At 47.7% G+C, this 5711-nt stretch overlaps 1 pseudogene; it reads left to right on the forward strand.

Annotated features, from left to right (window-relative positions):
- The first annotated feature begins 47 nt into the window (after positions 1 to 47).
- Positions 48 to 887, forward strand: LOC112402817 (dehydrodolichyl diphosphate synthase complex subunit NUS1 pseudogene; annotated as a pseudogene).
- Positions 888 to 5711: the final 4824 nt, after the last annotated feature.

Here is a 5711-nt window from a genome sequence, read left to right on the forward strand (position 1 = left end):
CGCGGGTGGGGGAGGGGGAGGAGAGGACGCCCGGGCGCCACGAGACTATGACGGGGCTACAGGCTCTGCTCGGCCTGCACCGCACTTTCACCTCCCGGCTCCGCTTGCGGTTCGGCACCTGGAACTGGACCTGGCGGAGCTGCTGCTGCGCCGCCTCCGCCGCGGTCCTAGCGCCGCTCGGCTTCGCGCTCCGCCAGCCCCCGGCTATCGGCGGGAACAGCCTTGACCACAGGCATCCGCGCGGGGAGCCCGCCCCGCTCGCCGCCCACCCGTGGCTGCAATGGCACGAGGACGCCAGCTCCTTGAAGAAGCTGCCTGTGCACGTAGACCTAGTGATCTCCGAAGAGCCGGAGCCCAGCTTCTCCGACATCGCAAGCCTCATGGTGTGATGTATGGCAGTGGGCACCTCTTACATTAGCGTCTACGACCACAAAGGAATTTTCAAAAGAAATAACTCCAGATTGATGGATGAAATTTTAAAACAGCAGCAGGAACTTCTGGACATAGATGGTTCCAAATACTCACCAGAATTTGCAAATCGTGATGATGAAGATTGCCATTCGGCAGTGAAGGTGCTGTCCCCAGAAGATGCAAAAGCAGATATTGTGAGAGCTGCTCAAGACTTTTGCCAGTTAGTAGCCCAGCAGCAAAAGAAATCCACAGATTTGGATGTAGGTGTATCAGACCGTTTATTTAGTTCGAATGGTGCCCGTGGTCCTGATTTAGTACTGAAGTTTAGTCCTGAGGACAGCACACTAGGCTTTCTGCCCTGGCACATCAGCCTGACAGAGATTGTCTCTTTGCCTTCCTACCTAAACATCAGTTATGAGGACTTTTTATCTGCCCTTCGTCAATATGCAGCCTGTGAACAGCATCTGGGAAAGTAGTGATCCTTGGTTGTGATAGGGACAGAATAAAGGGACAAATTTAGGTAATTAAATAGTCAATCCCACTAGGGGATTGTAAGTAAAGAAAAAAGTGTGGGAGACCCCCCTAAGTTAATGATCACTCAGAAAAGCAGGTTTGCTTATCCACGAAACCAAGCAGGCTTGCTTAGCAACAAAACCATGCAACAGAAGCACGAGACATGCCCCAAAACAATAAAAAAAATGGTGGCATGAGACCCACATCCTGCCCAGTGAGCTCAGTAAGTTAGTGACCCCTAGGACATGCTCTCTGCACACATTAAAAACAATAATTTATGGAAAGGTGACATTTCAAAGTGAAAGACCCTCATTATACTAAGACCTAAAATAATTTTTCCATAGTGCCATGACAGCCCTAGGTTGACCACGTAGGGACAAGAAAACTCCCTTGCCCAACTTGGAGGAGGAGCTAGTGATGGAAGCATGACATCTACCCAAGAATGAGGCAGAAGGTGGTCTTTTCCTCCTCCCCACTTTTCCTTTGATTATAAAAGTGTAGCCCACTAAGTTCTCCCGGGCAGCATCCTCTCGCTTGCCCACCTGTAAGCCTCATAGCATCCTATTCTAATAAATCACTTCTTATCTATCACTTTGCCTCTCACTGAATTCTTTCTGTGCTGAGACATAAAGGACCAGAGCTCTTCGGAGCCCCCCAAAAGGACACCTAACAGTTTCAGCTGTGTAATTTGATTTCAGGCTTTTGGAGAAAAGGACTCAAGTGACTCATGTTGACAAAGCACCTCTGAAAACCTGTACACACCTAGTTCATAATCCTCATAATTTATCAGCAGACACAAAAAAAGTGTCTCACTTGAGACTAAGAGCATGTGTGAGTGAGTATGTGTGGGTGTGTGCATGCATGCATGTATGGAAATAAACTTATAAATGGGGGAAACATTGGAGAAGAAAATATGTGGACTTGCAGTTCTGAGCAAAGAGCAGCAATGTTTTAGGAGCTGAGATTTCAGATTTAAAGGCTTCCACCCCAACTACTTCCCTGTTTTTGTGGGGAGAGAAGGAGGTGATTAAAGCTGTTTTGTTGTTTTGGGGGGAAGGGGAATAACTTTTGTTCAGTCTTTCCTAGTGATCCAACTTTAATTTTTAAGAATAATATATCAGGGATTTCCATGGTGGCCCAGTGGTTAAGAATCTGCCTGCCAGTGTGGGGGACACGGGTTTGATTCCTGGTCCAGGAAGATCCCACATGCCACGGAGCAACTAAGCACGTGAGCCACAACTACTGAGCCTGTGCGCCACAACTACTGAAGCCCGTGTGCCTAGAGCCCGTGCTCCGCAGCAAGAGAAGCTACCACAATGAGAAGCCCGCGCACTGCAACGAAGAGTAGCCCCCACTCGCCACAACTAGAGAAAGCCCGCACGCAACGAAGACCCAACGCAGCCAAAAATAAATAAATAAAATTTTAAAAAAGAATAATATATCGACTTATTAAATGGAAGCATTCTGAGTTTGAGGGATCGCCAGAGGAATGGAGTTCTGTGTTGCTCACATGTTAAAAGTTTGCTCACCTTTGGAGCAGAGGGAATACCTCTTTTCAGACATCCGTCCATTTTCATCTCTTCATCACTGTCAAACAATATGACTTGAAAGTGTTGCTCTGTTGTCTGTGTTCTGAAGATCGTTTGAAAAAGAACTCTTACAACATCGAAATGCAGAATTTTAAAAAATTTAAAAATTGCATGAAGCAGTCAAAAAAAGGTGAAAAACTTGTAATCTTAAAAGTAAAGGTGGAAAGTTTCCTGAATAAGGAAAGAAAGTTTTGATTTCCTTTTCTATTTGGTGAGCCTTGTGCTCTGTAGTACCCAAAGGTGGTTTACAAAATATTTCCATTAACTATGCTCATTTAAAATAAGTATTTGAGGGAGGTTACCAAGGCAGTTCTTTTCCTCAAAAGTCACCTGTTCCTCTTTGGAATAGGACATTTAGGGCCAGGTGAATACCCACGATTTTTACTCAGTAAATCCTGATGGTGACTTTGCATAAAAAGATCTTTAAGTAAGATTGAGGTCTGTGTAGGTAATAAAATATTACCAAAGTCTACAAAAGTAATTTAATTTTGCATGTTCACTGATTCTGTTTTTTTTTTTTTTTTTGCGGTACGTGGGCCCCTCACTGTTGTGGCCTCTCATGTTGCGGAGCACAAGCTCCGGACGCACAGGCTCAGCGGCCATGGCTCACGGGCCCAGCCGCTCCGCGGCATGTGGGATCTTCCCGGACCAGGGCACGAACCCGTGTCCGCTGCATCGGCAGGCGGACTCTCAACCACTGCGCAACCAGGGAAGCCCGGTTCTGTTGTTTTTTAAATGAATAAATTATTTTTTGATAGTTGTTTAATATTTCTTCCCTCATTACGGCTTGCAGGATCTTAGTTCCCTGACCAGGGATCGAACCCAGGCCCACTGCAGTGAAAGTGCCAAGTCCTAACCACTGGATCACCAGGGAACTCCCCCCGACAGTGTACATTTAGAATGGAGTAGTTTAGGGAATTCTCTGACGGTTAGGAACTAAGATCCCGAAAGCTGGGCGACGCAGCCAAAAAAAAAAAAAAAAAATAAAATGGATTAGTTTAAATATTAGGAATGAAAAATAACCTAGACCCCGCTCACAGCAACTAGAGAAAGCCTGCGCACAGCAACAAAGACCCAATGCAGCCAAAAAAAAAAAACAAAAAACACTAATCAAAAGATATCTTAAAACAGACGTTCTCAACTCTGGCTACACGTGAGAATCACCTGAGGGGCTTTTAAGAAATCCTCAGAGGCTTCCCTGGTGGCGCAGTGGTTGAGAGTCCACCTGCCGATGCAGGGGACAGGGGTTCGTGCCCCGGTCCGGGAAGATCCCACGTGCCGCGGAGCGGCTGGGCCCATGAGCCATGGCCGCTGAGCCTGCGCGTCTGGAGCCTGTGCTCCACAACGGGAGAGGCCACAACAGTGAGAGGCCCGCATACCACAAAAAAAAAAAAAAAGAAAGAAAAAAGAAATCCTCGGGCCATATTCCCTGTGGGAGTGGGTCCCCGGGCACAGCCTCATCCCTAACATTTGCAGGACCTGGAACTAGAGTACCACTGGAGATTCATATACCTGAGTCTAAATACTTAAAATTCAAGCAAACAAACTGTTAAGTCAAATATTTTTCTATTCTCCCATCTTGACAAATACAACTTCATAATAGCTTGGAAGTCCAGGTTCAAATGTACAGTTCTTTGACTCTTTGGAGTTCCAAACTAGAGGTGGCAGTTGGAGGAGAGTCGGCTCTTGGCCTGCAGCCTTTCCCCCTTTCTCCTCTTCCCACCTCTACTGCTCTTCCGCACCTAGAGCCTCATGCACACAGGTGTGGGCGCCCCAGCCTCCGCGTCTAGAAGCTAGTCACGCTTCCTACAAAGAGAGCCCTGGACTTCCCTGGTGGGCGCAGTGTTTAAGAACCAGCCTGCCAACGTGCCACAACTACTGAAGCCCGCGTGCCTAGAGCCCGTACTCCACAACAAGAGAAGCCACCGCAATGAGAAGCCCGCGCACAGCAACGAAGAGTAGCCCCCGCTCGCCGCAACTAGAGAAGCCTGTGCACAGCAACGAAGACCCAACGCAGCCAAAAAATAAATTTAAAAAATTTTAAAAAGGAAAGGAAAGGAAGAACCCTCTGGAGAAATCATCCGTGACATTCTTTTTTTTTTTTTTTAATAATCATTTATATTTCTTTGGCACTTTATTTATTTATTTATTTTGCGGTACGCGGGCCTCTCACTGTTGTGGCCTCTCCCGTTGCGGAGCACAGGCTCCGGACGCGCAGGCTCAGCGGCCATGGCTCATGGGCTTGGCCACTCCGCGGCATGTGGGATCTTCCCGGACTGGGGCACGAACCCGTGTCCCCTGCATCGGCAGGCGGACTCTCAACCACTGCGCCACCAGGGAAGCCCCGTGACATTCTTTAAAAAAAGAAAAAAAGAGCCCTTGGCCGCTCCTCTGGCTTAGGGGCCCACACACCAGCAAGACAGTCAATTTTCAGAAGAATGGACTCAGGAAGAGTCCCGGGAAGGCCTGGGAAGTTGACTCAGAGTATAGGGGCCAGAAATTCCAGAGTCCCCCTGGAACAAGGTGGAGAGGTTGGGCCACGGGCTTTGGGTGGGCTCATCCCTTGGGCTCTGGGGACTTGCCACTAAGCAGGGTCTTCTAAAGCAGAGCCCAGGGCAGGGGTTCCTCCTACATTGGTCTTAGGGCAGAACTATCTGAGCACCTGTCCTCTTTTTTTTTTTTTCTTTTTTTTGCAGTGCGCGGGCCTCTCACCACCACGGCCTCTCCCGTTGCAGAGCACAGGCTCCGGACGCGCAGGCTCAGCGGCCATGGCCCACGGGCATAGCCACTCCGCGGCACGTGGGATCCTCCCGGACCGGGGCACGAACCCGCATCCCCTGCATCGGCAGACAGACTCCCAACCACTGCACCACCAGGGAAGCACCCCTGTCCTCTTTTTATTGTTAACTTTTTTTTTTTTTATTGTTAACTTTTGATGGATGTTCATACATACAGATAGGAAAGTACACAAGTTGTAGGTATACAGCTTGATGAATTTTTACAAATACATTGATCAAGGATGTATGCATTTATCATAAAAATTATGTTTTATTTTATATTTAAAAAACTTTCCTTAGGTAAGAAGTGGATTTATTTAGAGACATACACATTCCATACACAGAATTCAGTCCATCTCAAAAGGTGAGAACAGCCTTGGGAAAAACACACTCCACAGACAGAGTTTGGGCCATCTCAGAA

The sequence above is a fragment of the Neophocaena asiaeorientalis genome, unplaced genomic scaffold (assembly GCF_003031525.2).
Source record: "Neophocaena asiaeorientalis asiaeorientalis breed wild unplaced genomic scaffold, Neophocaena_asiaeorientalis_V1.1 scaffold275, whole genome shotgun sequence".
Lineage (NCBI taxonomy): Eukaryota > Metazoa > Chordata > Mammalia > Artiodactyla > Phocoenidae > Neophocaena > Neophocaena asiaeorientalis.